Source organism: Conger conger, chromosome 8, assembly GCF_963514075.1.
Source record: "Conger conger chromosome 8, fConCon1.1, whole genome shotgun sequence".
Taxonomy (NCBI): Eukaryota; Metazoa; Chordata; class Actinopteri; order Anguilliformes; family Congridae; genus Conger; species Conger conger.
Window position 1 is genome coordinate 27,838,882 of NC_083767.1, and position 15,462 is coordinate 27,854,343.

Here is a 15,462-nt window from a genome sequence, read left to right on the forward strand (position 1 = left end):
GTCTGAGCAGATCCAAGTAAAATGGCTAAATTACAATAATTTTACATTATAAAGTGTTTTTACACAGTATGCTCTCTAGCCTATACTCTACTCACTCTCCATGACACAGGATCACACCACAAGCAGAAGCTGGGCTCTTTAGTCAAAGATGGATCATTTTATTATAAGACTGAAAATCTGGACACAAATTTTGACCCTATGTCAGGGATTTAAGGTGTACTGTAGATCTCACCAAGACAAGAAAAGAAGATTCCAAAGATATGGGTGTTTGAAATCTGGCCCCTTGGGAGCACTCCAGGGATGTTCCAGGCTTACATCAAGGGAGAATGTGCATCACATGTAAAGAAGTGTCTACCCTATAACATATTGCAAATTAAGGTATACAAACACATTAGCATATTTTTGGACCAAAAGTGTTGAAATTGTGGATAACCTTGTTTGTAAGTTTTCCGATAATAAGAGAAGCATGCTATTTATTTTTGATGAAGACATTGACAGGGTGGGTGGTCCAATATTGGTCAACTCTGAGGGCAAGGTTGGTCTTTCTGGTAAATCACTCACACATTTGCTTTCATATAAGTTAACAAAAATAAAAAGGTCAGAAAGTAATTAATTTCTGACAAGAAGCCAAAGCAGTCAGAGATAATGTTCGTTATTGCAACTATAAAACCCTGATGTACGGCAGTACTGTACCTTTCTGGAAGCAATTCTGGCAGATAATGTGACCACAGGTTGTCACAGCAAGTCTGCGGTCAGCAGCCGGAGGATGAAAGCAGGAGTTACAGCAGATCCAGATTGGCATCATGCTGTGGAATAAGACATTACCTCATAAAGATCAGCCATTCCATTTCAGCATACAGAAGACCAGCTCACATTAGTGAAGCATGATTTGTAATCTCAAGGCTTTAAAACCAAATATAACAATACACACAGTGCAGTCCAAAAGTATTTGTTTATTAGCTTATTGGTACAATATCTGTTTTATTGACTATGTACTCCAGCACATTGGATTTGAAATGAAACAATGAATGAGGTTAAAGGTCAGCTTTAATTGGAGGGCATTTACATCCAAACCAAGTGATCCATGTAGGAATTACGTCTATCCCTTTTTATCCATAAAACCAAAAGTAACTGGTCAACCGTATTGTTAGGTCTTCGGCTGCTGTAGCCTATCCACTTAGAGGTTTGACACATTATGTGTTTAGAGATGCTCTTCTGCAACACATTTTTGCCTGCAGAACTGCTGCTCACTGGATGTTTTTTTGTTTTTCGCACCATTCTCTGCAAACTGTAGAGACTGTTGTGCCTGAAAATCACAGGAGATCAGCAGTTTCTGAGATAGCGGTGGGTAGCACTGCCGCCTCACAGCAAATCCGAATCGAATCCCAGTCCTGTGTGGAGTTTGCATATTCTTCCCGTGTTTGCATGGGTTTCCTCCGGGTACTCCAGTTTCCTCCCACAGTCCTAAATTGCCCGTGGGTATGAGTGTGTTAGTGAATGTGAGTGTGTGTGCCCTGCGATGGACTGGCGACCTGTCCAGGGTGTATTCCTGCCTTTCGTATGTATGCTGGGATAAGCTCCAGCCCCCCTGCGACCCTGTTCAGGAAAAGCCGGTTAAGATAATGGATGGAATCTCCTTTTCATTATTATTATCAGACTATTCACATTCTTTCTAGTCCCATTTGGTGAAGGTGGGTCAAAAACCCAGAGAACAGTTCATGAAAGTAGGTTCATCGCAAATAAGTAAAAATAGCATAAAATCGAAATAGCTTCTTGCTGGGCCATGCCCTAACCGTTCTGACAGAACAGTGATTTGAGCAATAGGAGCAAGGTTTGTTGAAGTGTAAAATGTGTAAGTACAGGATGTGGGTCAGTACATTGTTCAGAAGATAAGTTAATGTTTAGTGTAAAACTTGCAAGTTGTGAAATTGTGTCGTAAATGGTATGTGTGTGTTTTTTCTGTATTCCTTTGGTTGTGATAAATGAAGCATCTGTATGTAGGATGAAGTGTTGTCATATGTTTCTGCTATAGTTGTTAGCAAGTACTAGTATGTGTTGGAGTATGGAATCTCAGAAAAGTAAAGTTTCAAGAAATGTATGTGTGAACACTTGGTTTTGGAGCTGTGTGGTCTTGTGTAAAAGAGGTTGAATGAATGAGGCGCATGACCTATACCCATACATGCTATAGTGCCACAAACTGCCCAATCAATGCTAATTTAATAGTGATTTTAGGGGCCATAAGCCAATACAGTTTGCCCAATTTGCATGAGTTTTTACAAGTCCAAACTGGCAGTATAGAGGCCTAAACAATAGGATTCAAGCAGCTTTGCCACAAAAACTGCTCTGGTTTCTACATTTCTTAACCAATTGACGCCATTCAAATTTTGTTTTATTCAGAACGACATGCCCGACAAGGTATAAGAAAATGTAAGTTGCAAGTTGCTATGAATAAAATCAATAATTAATTAAGGAAATTGGCCTAATATGCGTAGAAAATGATAAAATGTGCTCTAGGTTCTACACTTATCAACACTTATTGATTGTTTTGTTTCATTCACAGTGACCTATCGAAGAAGTGGATATAAGATCCAAAACTTTGGCAAAAGCATTCACGAGTTATAGCTGTTTTAGTCAAATTGGCCACGCCCACAAAAACGTATTGATGCCTGGCAGCCATTTTGTTATGAAAAGTCAAAATCGTTTTGATTATTATTGCATATCAGATTATACAGATTCTTGCAAGACCTATTTGGTGAAGGTGGGTCAAAAACCCAGAGACTAGTTTATGAAAGTAGGTTTTGCAAATAAGTTAAAATAGTGGAAAATCTAAATGGCTAGCAATGTTGCTTCTTGAGGCAAAGTTGTTTGGCAGGAGGATCAAATGACGTATGGTATATAATTTTCCATTAATCACAGCCAATGATACACTCTTTGAAACCTGCATATTTGCTATAGCGCCCTGTAATGGCTGACTAATTCAAAATTTTACACAGTCATAGCATGTCTAAAATTAATTATACTAGGGGTGAGCAGAGTACTTAGACAAGTACCCGTAATGATTATTCACTTTTTTTTCAGTGTTGTACGAGTAATTGAGAGGGAATTGTCCTGCTTCATTTATTTTTTACATAGGCTGCAGTAGCTGTACATCAGTAACAAATGGTAACAAAGATAACATGGATGTTCAATTGGAGGGGCATGTTTTCTCTTTTTGGTGACATATTAGTGGCAAACTGATTGGCTGCTATGCACCTGGCCAATAGGCATTCTATTCCCACCCAGTGTCTTTGCTAGAGCAGTAACCATTGGCAGCGACTCCTAGCACTCATCTTCTACCCTCCTTCCCTTCCTGCCCTCCACATACTTCCTGCCGGGCCGGAGAAGAGGAAAGAATGAAAAAACGAAAGGAGAATTCAAGGACTGGGCAAGTCCTTCAATCAGCACACTATTTTTATATTTTTAGTAGCCTAAAAGGTAACTGTAAAGTAGACGTTTTCAAATACATGCTAAACAGACAAGAGCAATGTGTTTCCTTTCCCAGTCCACCTTAAAATTTCCACCCAGCTTCTATATTTTGTGCTGGTGATAACCAATATAGGGAAACATAGCTAGAGTTGTTTGGGAATGGGAATGTTGCATGTAACAAATACAGAGTGCAAAACTGTAGTAGTTGTGCTTCAAGTGAAAGACTTGGTTTTACAATGTACTGCAAATGGCAATGTAGTATGGGGGACTGTTTAAACAACCCCACTTCCGGGTTACGTCACGCCCACCTCCGGGTTACGTCAATCCCACTTCCGAGTACGAGTACAGATTAGGAGTCGACTGTAGCATTGGCCGGCTGATCAGTCGGGCCGATATCTGGCATTTTGAGAACATTGGCATTGGCGGATGATCACGGCCGATTGTGGCTGATGATCAAAAATGTAGCGCTCCTCCTTGTGTCAATCATCTGCAGAGGGAACTGTGGGAAGTTGTCGTGCACGTTATTCCCCATTTCAATATCTCTATTTTACAGTCAGCAATACCACTCTCCCAATTGTATTTCAATGCTCGAAATTCAGCTTCCCTTTCTGACAGGGGAAAAGTAATAGTCTACCCCTCCCAAGCAGAAACTTATCTGAGCGCAGCAGGTTTGCACAATGCCTCGATGCATCAGAACACAGGTTAAACATACTTATAATTCTTAAAAGTTTATACAACTAATAAATTTAGGATTAGCAGATTCCCTTCTCTAAAGTTAAAGGCTTAAAATAACTGTATTAGTAACTCATCTACAATAAGTATATATCAATCTTTTTCTTTCAGATGCATTTCTGTACATTCCTGTGCAAAGGAAGCCAGATAGAGGGGAGGGTACGGAGCTTGAAAATAACACTGACACTTGGATTTAAACTAAGTCCATAACATAATAACTCATCCAACAAGATTTTAGTTGTCAAGCAAATGCATAACTAGCTACATGTCAAAACATATAGTATGTGGGCAGGGGCCAAGGGGAAATGAGCACTTACACTGCAAGAGAAACAGGATAAAAAAAGGGGATTAATTTGGGGAAATTCTCAGTCAGTCTTGTCCGTCTTGTTTGTCAGTTTCTCTTGGGAATTCATGAGAAATGTTTGCATGTACTTGTTCTGCGCAGACCTGCTCGGGTTCTTGCATGTTACTCTTGAGTCATAGACAATAAACCCATTTGCATAAGAATCTTCCAGTTGTGTCTATTTTAAAAAGAAGCTTTAAACAAGTATATACAGAACCCCAGGACATCAGGCCCCGTTTGGGGTAATTTTTTATTCGACAGAATGGTTGAAATTTGTAGCCAGCGCATGTGCTGGAGAAAAAATGAAATGACTGTAGCCTATTCCAAACTTTCAAAGCTTAAATAATTGGCTATTCTAAGTATCATAGCTAAGCTATACAATGATTATTATTTGTAGGAATGTGAAAAATCACCAGCTTAATTGCCAAATTAAATATTTACATTGACATTGTGCAGTGTAACCTCACAGTTGCAGAAATCCCTGTAGTTTACAGTTAAAATTATAATTCTTCATGTTTTCATATGCTGCTGTGAACAACTTTGTTTCAGACCACTGAGAATTTTGTGCACTCAAAATTATGTGGTCACGCATTATTTGGCGGATAGAATAAAACAAAAACATTTTACCATAGGCGACAGGTCTAATGATTTTACTTTCTTGCCAATACAGGTCTCTGTACAATTTCATATATTTTTATGTAACTTGCATTTTATATTCTAATGCATTTTACATGGTGTGGGACAATCAGGGTGGTGAGATTAACACGTCCATTTTTTGTTGAAAGCGGGGAATTTTCCCTTTCAATATCACCATCCATCCATTATCACAGCCTGAGACAAGCCCTGCTTTCCCTTTCTGAGTTGTCAGATGGTTTGCCAGAACTTCCTCGAGGCCAACCGAAAGTCATCCATAGCCTCCCCAAACTCCTCCAATACCCAGGTTTTTGCTTCAGCGACTGCCGAAGCCGCAGCCCTTCTGGCCACCCGGTACCTGTCTGCTGCTTCAGGGGACCCCCGGGCCAGCCAAACCCGAAAGGCCTCCTTCTTCAGTTTGACGGCTTCCGTCTCCGCTGGTGTCCACCAGCGGGTTCTTGGGTTGCCACCCCGACAGGCGGCCACAGCTCCTGCTTGCCACCTCTGCAATGGAGCCTTTGAACATGGCCCACTCGGACTCCATGTCCCCAGCCTCCCCCGGGATGAGTGAGAAGTTCCTTCGGAGGTGGGAGTTGAAGACCTCGCAGACAGGGGCCTCTGCCAGACGTTCCCACGTTTGGGTTTACCGGGTCTGTCCGGCAGCCTCCCCGGCCACTTGATCCAACTCACTACCAGATGGTGATCAGTTGACAGCTCTGCTCCTCTCTTCACCCGAGTGTCTAAGACATACGGCCGCAGATCTGATGATATGACCACAAAGTCGACCTAAGGTGCTCTGGTACCAAGTACACTTATGAGCTACCCTATGCTCGAACATGGTGTTTGTAATCGACAATCCATGACCAGCACAGAAGTCCAATAACAAGACACCACTCAGGTTAAGATCGGGCAGGCCATTCCTCCCAATCACCCCCTTTCCAGGTTTCTCCGTCATTGCCCATGTGAGCATTGAAGTCGCCCAGCAGAACTATGGAGTCTCCGGGTGGCACCCTTTCCAGGATGCCGCCCAGTGACTCCAAGAAGGCTGGATACTCTGAACTGCCGTTTGGTGCATAAGCACCCAAATTACCCAAATGCAAGCTAATATAACGTAACTTTTTGCGAGCATGCTAAGCAGCTAAACATAAGCTTTTGCTCAGCATAATTATTGTTGATTACTCAAACAATGTATTTTTAACTTTGACGCTTCGCGTCTTCTTTTGCTTTGCAAAGTGACATTGGCCGCGTTCTTAAGAACCTTCTTAGGCCTCCCGAAAGAAGCAAACGCGTTTCCTGAAACACCTTCTTAGCCTAAGATGATCTTTCGTAAGAAGGTTTTGTAAGAAGGTTTTGTAAGAAGGGTCCGGAGCGTTCTTAAGAGCCTTCTTATCTCTTAAGAACGTTCTTTATCGGGAAACCCGGCCAACTTAACAGGCTTCGTAGCGACCAAACGCTTGCAGATCCAGCCGCATCAGGCAACTGACACATGGAATTATAGCACGGCAGATTAAAGATTAAAGAGTAAAGATTCCTTTATCACTGTGCATTTGCATACAAGAGAATCAGGTTCAAATCAGACCTCCACCCTTTCCACAGTTATTTAACACCTTATTTCCGGTTTAAACATTTATTATTATTGTTATATTTGTGTAATTGGCCATGATTCGCACACAAAATAAACATAAGAATTTAGAAATGTTACGGGTGTGGAGTGTAACTCCAATGATTTCTACTGGGGAGTTGTTGACCCAAAACAACATGCAGACGGAAGGTTAAAAACAAGATTTATTATACTTACTAAAACACAAGTTAAGAACAGATTAAAATGTCTCAGTGTTAAAAGAGTCCATGTCAAATCCAGCAAGCTAAGAGTCCCGTTCCGGGCTCCGCCTCCCTCCCACGGCCTCACTCGCGTATCCTGCGGGATGTCAGCTGTTCTCCCGGTTCTTGCACTCTTGTGACCAGGCCGTAGGCTTGCAAACCGTAGCCGGTTTCAAGCCAATTTTCTGCTGTCTGTCTCATAGGGTCTGTCTTTGCCAAAGTGCCCCATGGTTGGGGTAGTAGTACCGGCAAGAATTTCAATCCACTTTCACCACTGATTCATACTACAATAAAAACTTTAAAGTCAAGTAATTTATTCTCCACATCCTCTTATTTCACTCAAAGGCCTTTTTGCCCCGAAAATGAGGAAATTCCTACCCTGTTACATAGCCTACGCATGGCAAATTAGAAAAGAAAAGTGTGGATTCAGCCTGCAATTAGTATTATAATCGCGTTCTGGCGCCTCATTTCCCCGCGCGTTATTCTCAGTGTTGTTTTATTGTAGGACGCCACTTGTTACATCAGAACTTCATCTGTGAGCATGTAATTATGTGGAACAATCGATTAGCCTGGCATCGATTGTTTTGAATCCAGCACTGACGGGGTGGACAGCTCCCATTAAGAACGTTCTTCCAACCCTTCTTAAGCGCAGTCTTAAGAACGCCACTAAGAAGGTGTTCGGGAAACACTCGTAACTTAAGGATCCTTCTTAGCCGAACCCTTCTTAAGAGCGTTCTTAACGCCTTAAGAACGTTCGCTATCGGGAAACGCGGCCATTATCATTGATGGAATGCTAGGAATTTGCGAGTTTTAAATTCACAAAAACAGTGTGTAGCTACAGTATATGACATTAAAATTCCAGACACAGATTTTTAATAATAATAAACTTTATTTATATAGCACTTGTCATACATAAAATGTAGCTCAAAGTGCTTTACATTAAGCCGATTACAAAGAATTACAGAGACAACACAAAGTAAAAATAATAAACACTGTGTAAATATATCCACATAACAGACAAATAAGACAAACACTTTGGGGTCATTCCCCTGTGCCGCCCTCAGTGGGACGACATACACAATATATACTGTAATTCCACAGTATACAACCAACCAAAAAAAAAAACATTAATTTGCTCACAATATTTCTATTAGATCTATTATCCGTTTCAAGAGGTGACCACAGACTTTTGTCCACAATATGTTAATTTAAGGTTGAACTGATGTTTTAATCACAATATTCATGTTGAATGGCCAAGGTGAATTTGCAAATAACTGAATAACTGAAGAAGAGTGACCAGCCAAAACTGTACACTTCTGCTAGAAGCTAATCGTTTGCCAACGATTCCTCAATCACCATCGACCACCACGTTTTTATATTGTAATTTTAATGTTCATAGAATAATGCTATTGCATGACATTGTTTTGAAGGTGCATTGTGACCCTATTTAGCATTCAACCATTCGTTTCAGTTGTGCGCCAAAGTCATTAAACACAACTCAGAAGCAGGCTACATTTTAACTAGGGCTGTCAAAATAACGCGTTCATTTCGATTAATTAATTATAGAGTAAATAACGGGTTAAAAAAATTTATGCAATTAATTATGCACTGTGATGCCCTTGACCCCGTACGTCACTGGCCAGTAGCTTTGCAAACAAGATGAGAACAGGTTGCTTGGAATATTGAATAGGAAATATACATTCAAAAAACGGCCGGATGGAACTGTTGACAGGAGTACGGTTCTGTGCAATTTGTGCAGCAAGGAATTTGCGTACCATCGGAGTAACTCCAGCCTAAAATATCACCTCAACGCAAAACACATAGCAGTGAGCTCGGTGGTCCGCTCAGCGACTGATGCTAACGTTAGCAACCAGGCTCGTCAAGCCACACTGGAGGAGGCGTTCAGACGCCACCTGAGCAAGTCTAGTAGTGACCGATTGACCAACTCACTCGCAAAATGGATTGCAATGGACTGCAGGCCAGTTTTGGTGGTCGAGGACAGGGGGTTAAGGGAGGCGTTGCAGATTGCGTCCTCCGACACAACTTACAAGCCACCATCGAGAGGCACAATTGTGTCAAAAATCCATCAGCTATAAGACACCGAGAAGACTGCTAAAGCTGGTGTTAGACCTCGGTGAGCAATCAGAATTACCTCGGCGTGACTGCACACATTATTGACAGTAAGTGGAAGCTTCAGTCATTTGCTTTAACCATGCTTAAGACAGTCACCAGGCACACTGCGGATGCTTGCGCCGAACAGTTTCTGTCTGTGGCAGACGACTGGAAAGTTCAACATAAAGTAACCACAGTTGGAACTGACAGCGCTCGGAACATGATCGCTGCGGCGAGACAGCTCCCATTCGAGCACATGCCCTGTATTGCACATATGGTACAGAGAACAATCACTGTTTGCCTTGGCGACAGCGGGTTTGGTGACGCATTAGCCAAGTGTCGCAAGATAGTAGGGCATTTTAAACATAGCCCTGCCAATACGGAGGAGCTACACCAGCAGCAAGCAAAACATGGAGAACAGCGAGAGCAATTAATACAGGATGTTTCTACAGGATGGAACTCGTCACTCGCCATGATCTCTCGTATCCTGAAGAACCAAGAGGCTGCAAAGGCTACTCTGGCCAGCCAGAAGCACAAGTTGGTCCTGTTGACAACATCCGAGTGGGACAAACTGCAGAGGCTGGGGACCATCCTTGAACCATGCAGGTAAAAGCACCCACACACCCGCACGTTTTATTATCATAACGAGATTGTATCTTTTTTGCAAAGATATTTGAATTTGCTATCAAATTTAAATTAGACCTGAACAATTAATTGAAATACTATCAAAATCACAATAAGCCTAAGTGCAATATCCAACTTTCAGAAGCTTACATAGCATTATAAATAAAGAATTGCGGTGCATTTTTTGAGTTAAAATGAAATGCATAATTTATAATTTCCCCTAAAATCAAGTGCAATATCTGTAATAATGATTGCAAAGTTTATTTTCTGAATATGGTTTAGTCAAAAGTAATTTCAAAAGCTTTTCTTGATTTAAATGTACTGATTTACAGATATCACCTGAATAGTAAACTTGTATGCACCTCTTATCATCCACTGCAGATATGTGACTGAGCTTCTGGGGGGTGAGACCTATGTCTCATGCTCTGTGGTGACCAGCCTCGAGTCCCTGCTGCAAGAGGAAACCAGCACAGCTACTCCAGAGACCTCAGAGGAACCAGCCAAGAAAAAGAGGAGCCTCCTGCTGTTGGCTTCAGACTCAGACTCAGACTCAGATGATGACATGGGGCCTAACAGAGCACTGAGCCTCTATAAAGCAGAGCCCAGCATCGGCATGGAGGAGTGCCCACTGCAGTGGTGGTCCACTCATGCAGGGGCCCATCCACAGCTGTCTGCCCTAGCTCACAAATACCTGGCCACCCCTGCTACTTCTGTCCCCTGTGAGAGACTTTTCTCACTTGCAGGTAACATAATTCAAAAGAAGAGGGCAGCCCTGAGCTCCGAGAATGTGAACAAGCTAGTCTGTCTCAGTGACTGGCTGAAAGAAAAGTAAGAGGCATCATGAGGCCCATGTGTCTGTTACTGTTCAGTTGCACTACATGTTGATAAACTGTAAACAAGCCTATGTTGCAACAGAAAGTGTTCCTTAGTTTGATTTATATTGTCTATATTATCTAAGAAAATGGGAGATATTGAGTCCAATGGGGCTGTTATTTTGTTAAGGTCTATGTGATATATATTGCTCTTTATGTTAAGTGAAATTAAAATGTTATGCTGTCTAAGGAATGATAGTTCCTTTAAGGACAGCAATTTAAGGACCTACCTCATTGTGTTCTGAAACAGGTCTGATTTCTTTGTTCCTCAATAGACTGTTCCCCTTATCACAATGCATCCTGGGTCCTGTATGCAGGAAGCAAGAAAACGGGAGTTTTGACGACAAATTATGGAAAATCAAGTTACATCTTGCAAAAATCTTTACGTCTTTCAACTCAACCTGACTCATCCATGAGGTCCGGGTCTAGTTTTGAAGTCTTGCAGAGGCAAGAAATCGCTGCAGAAGTTGAATTTGGCGGGGCCGAGGGAGGATGCTCTTCCCCGGGCACTGGGTCTTGTAGCTCCATCGGAGCTCGCTACGAGAGGGTCGGCGGCAGAGGAGGAACGCGCGGGGTCCTCCTCTGCGCCGACCCTTTTGTAGCGAGCTCCGGTGGAGCCCCATAAGACCCGCTGCCTGGGTAAGGGCGTCCTCCCCTGGCCCCGCCTGCCGCCGGCGGGGATGCGTGCATTTATCTGCAACTTCTGCAGCGATTTATTGCCTCTGCAACACTTCAAAACTAGACCCGGACCTCATGGATGAGTCTTGGGGTCAGGTTGAGTTGAAAGACGTAAAGATTTTTCACAAGATGTAATTTGATTTTCCATAATTTGTCGTCAAACTCCCATATAACCCAATGGGTTTTCTTGCTTCCTGGATACAGGACCCAGGATGCATTGCGATAAGGGGAACGGTCTATTGCATATGCATTAGGTCATATCTTAGTTTCAATATTATGGCCGTTTGTGAAATAAAAGATGTGAAATAAAATATGTTGATCTTTTAAAGTAAATAATGTCTATTATGTTCATTTGTTCACTCATCTACTAAAATCCAAACATTTTTCAAACATTTTTACAACATTGTTTTGCGTCTCACGGCAAATATCATTATGTGCGATTAATTTCGATTAATTCGATTAATTAATTACAAAGCCTGTAATTAATTAGATTCATTTTTTTAATCGATTGACAGCACTAATTTTAACCCATAAGAGTAAAAACTAAGTATAAAGATAATATAATAATTAGGCTAATTATGCCGACCAAAGCAACAGTAGCCTATCTGACTATCTTTGCCGAGGATCTCTCAGCTGAAACCGTGCGACAGCGGAATGAATTCCATACAGTCAAAAAATTGTTTGTGGAGAAGGGTACTTTCCGCGGATTCCAACACAATCCATGCAAGATCAGAATCCTCCACAACAAAATTCGCCTTTTCATCACGAAAAGAAGCAGAAGATGTCCAGCGTGAGCACATGTCTAATTAAGCAGGTTTGAGAAGCGAGAACGGTTTTATTTATCTTTTTTTCTCTTGCCCATGAAAATTGATTAACGGTTGAACAAATAAGAATGTAGGCTGCATTGACTACCAAATAGTCCGACATCATTTCATAGGGTTATCGATTTCTTTTTATGTTTTTACTTATTTCTGTTTTGGCATAGGCTAGAGACCTACACTGACCCAGTCCCAGAAGACATTTAAAATGAAAATGATAATAGTTATCAATGATAAATGATAACTATTTACATTCAACTGGGACTGCTATGGACCTAAATGAACACTTCAATATAAGCAGTAGCCCTATCGTAGGCCTAGCTATTGACATACAATTTGGTGGCTCCATTTATTTTATTATTATTATTTTTTCGTTTTACAAATGCGAGATGGGCCTACTTTCCGCTCTGATTGATCTGGGGTGAGAACCTTTTTATTTGTATTTTATGTGGGTTGAGCATAATGGTGTTATAATAAGGTGCAAGGTTGGGGGACACCACTGGTTGCCTGAGGGGTCTGGTTCGAATAGTTTTGCTCCCCTCTATAGTGGATCAGCACACACTCTACAGTTTATTGAGTAAGGGGGGGCCTATAGGTTTAAATGTTTATGTGTGTAAATGTATATATGTTTTTATTTTTCATTATGTAACGCACTCAACGCAGTGATAATTTTGCTCCCTGGCCTTATATAATAGATACTGTACATGGAAATAATGAGCACCCAGAATATCTCTAATATAAGGGTCACAAGTTGGAATGTTAGGGGGTTAAGAAAGGTAACTAAATTGAAACAGATTATAAATCGGATCAAATAGCTTTTCTTCAAGAGACCCATATGACAGCCTCAGATATTAAATTGGTACGCAACAGATAATACATGCATGCATATAACAACTATGCTAGAGGTGTACTTATTCTTATTCATAGAACGATACCATTTGAAACCATTAAAATAATCCAAGACCCATGCGGAAGGTATGTCATTACTCAAGATAATATCCTTTCCCTCAAATTAATCCTAGTCAGTATATGGCCCAAATGAGGACAAACGAAAGTTTTTAAAATATTTCCTTCCTTACCTTCTCCACTTTACAAGGCTGTTATATTACTGGATGAGATTTTAACTGCACCTTAAATCCAGCAATTGATCGTTCCACAGGTTGTGATACTTATAAGCGTTCGATTTCGGCGTTTTTCAAGACATAACTGATTTAAAATGTTTTACACGAAAGTTAATTTCCTTTGAAATGCCTTGATTTGAGGTCTAGGTGCTGATAACCATTTGTCTTTGGCCAACTGTCAATAGAAATGATCATATCTAAAGGAGTGTTTTGTCACAGAAGATGAAGCACTTCCTTTCAGCTAGTTTCCATTTATTCAGATACTGCACATAAACTGTGTCATTCCCAGTAAGGATTGTGTAAGATTGGAGAAAGCTCAGGACAACATAAAAGATTACCTGGAACCACAAATAAAGAGCTGAACTTGTCTTGTGATTTGAAGTACCAGCAGCGAACAGTTTAATTAAGAAGAAGAAACAAGAATTTATTAAATTGGAGGTTCCACCGAGATCACGAAGCACCAAGACTGCAGGACTTTTTCCAGTGGCCAGAGAAGATTGGACTGCACATCAGAGTCTGTTTCTTTCTCCATTATCTGGTAAACGAATGGGAAAATTCACTGTTGGTACAGTTGTATTTCAGGAATAGGGAGGAAATACCTGCTTTGATGGCATTACATTACATTATTGGCATTTGGCAGACGCTCTTATCCAGAGCGACGTACAGTTGATTAGACTAAGCAGGAGACAATCCTCCCCTGAAGAAATGCAGGGTTAAGGGCCTTGCTCAAGGGACCAATGGCTGTGCAGATCTTATTGTGGCTACACTGGGATTAGAACCACCAACCGTGCGTGCCCCAGTCATTTACCTTAACCACTACGCTATCGGCCGCAATGGTATGGCGATGTTGACATCGCCATAGCATTGTATGTTGAATAAGTAAAGTGTGTAGTTCATACTTTGCAGAAGCTGAGCACTAAATTGTTGTTCAGGGGACCCCACTTACATAGGTGACAAGGTACATTTTGTCACGTTTCATGCTTGTCATGTCATGTTTTATGTTTAGTTATTGTCTTGGTTATGTTCTTGTCATGTCACGTATTATGGTAGTCTCGTGATGTCACGTAATATAGTTTATTGTCATAGTTTTGCAAACTTGTTATGTCACAATTTATGTTTCATGTTATGTTGTACTGTTCATTGATTAGCATACACTTTTTTGTGTCTTGCATTCCTGCTTTCTCTCCCTTTCAGTCACTCACACCCTAATTGTTTCAATTTCCCTTGTCTTCTTACTAATCTACTAACGCTAAATCAGGATTGGGTAATACTAACATTCTAACCATGTGTTCATGTTATCTTACGTTTCTTGTGCATGTCATTTACTAATTTACTAACGCTAGGGCAGGATAGGTTTATTACTAACGATTACTAATTACCTCATTAACTTGTCAATCCTCCACACCTGATTTCCATTCTCATGCCGCTCTCAAGCTAATTGTCTACACCTGTCTACACCTGCATATAAAGCTCAGTTTCATGTCACGTCTTTGCGAAATTGTTGCCCCTGTTCGTCAGTGCGCCGGTTGAGCGGTTTTGGCAAGCCATTGGCTACCCGTTACGATCCAAGCCTGTTTATTGAACAAATATTATTGACTTCTGTTTTGTTGACCATTGCCTGCCTGTACCACGACTTTGCCTGCTGTTTTTGTACTTTTGCCCTGTGGAGCAGCCTTCGGTCTTCACTCTTGCGCCGTCATCGACCCTGAGCCTGCCTACCACCCGCCTGTACTTCTGCCCCACTGACCGCTTTCCTGGCTACCGGGCTTCTTGCATGGTGTACCGATTACGAGACTGCCTTCTCCCTCGGTATTGCACTTTGGTTTTTTGGCTGGATTCTACATGTATGAACATTGCTTGTTTTTGACTACGCTCTCTGGATATTCCCCGAATAAAGCCCTGACGGGACTTTACTACACCATTGTTTCTGAGTCGTCCATTTTGGGTCCAGACCCCCCACGCATCCGTCTCACATTTATTTAAATTAAAGAAATACTCCATTTGAGTGGTCATCAGTTTTCAGAGAGCTTTGACCGCAATCCAATGTTGAGGCAATTGTAGGGGAAAATTCACAGAACAAAAGATTTAGAGTTGATTGTGATTTATAAAGGAAAACTGGCATGGGACGTGCGTGTGCACTGTTTTATAAATCCGAATATCTTTGTGCGTACGCACGTCCTGGGTTTCATGCGTACGCAACCTTTTAACGTGAATCCTACGCACAGTTTTATAAATGAGGCCCC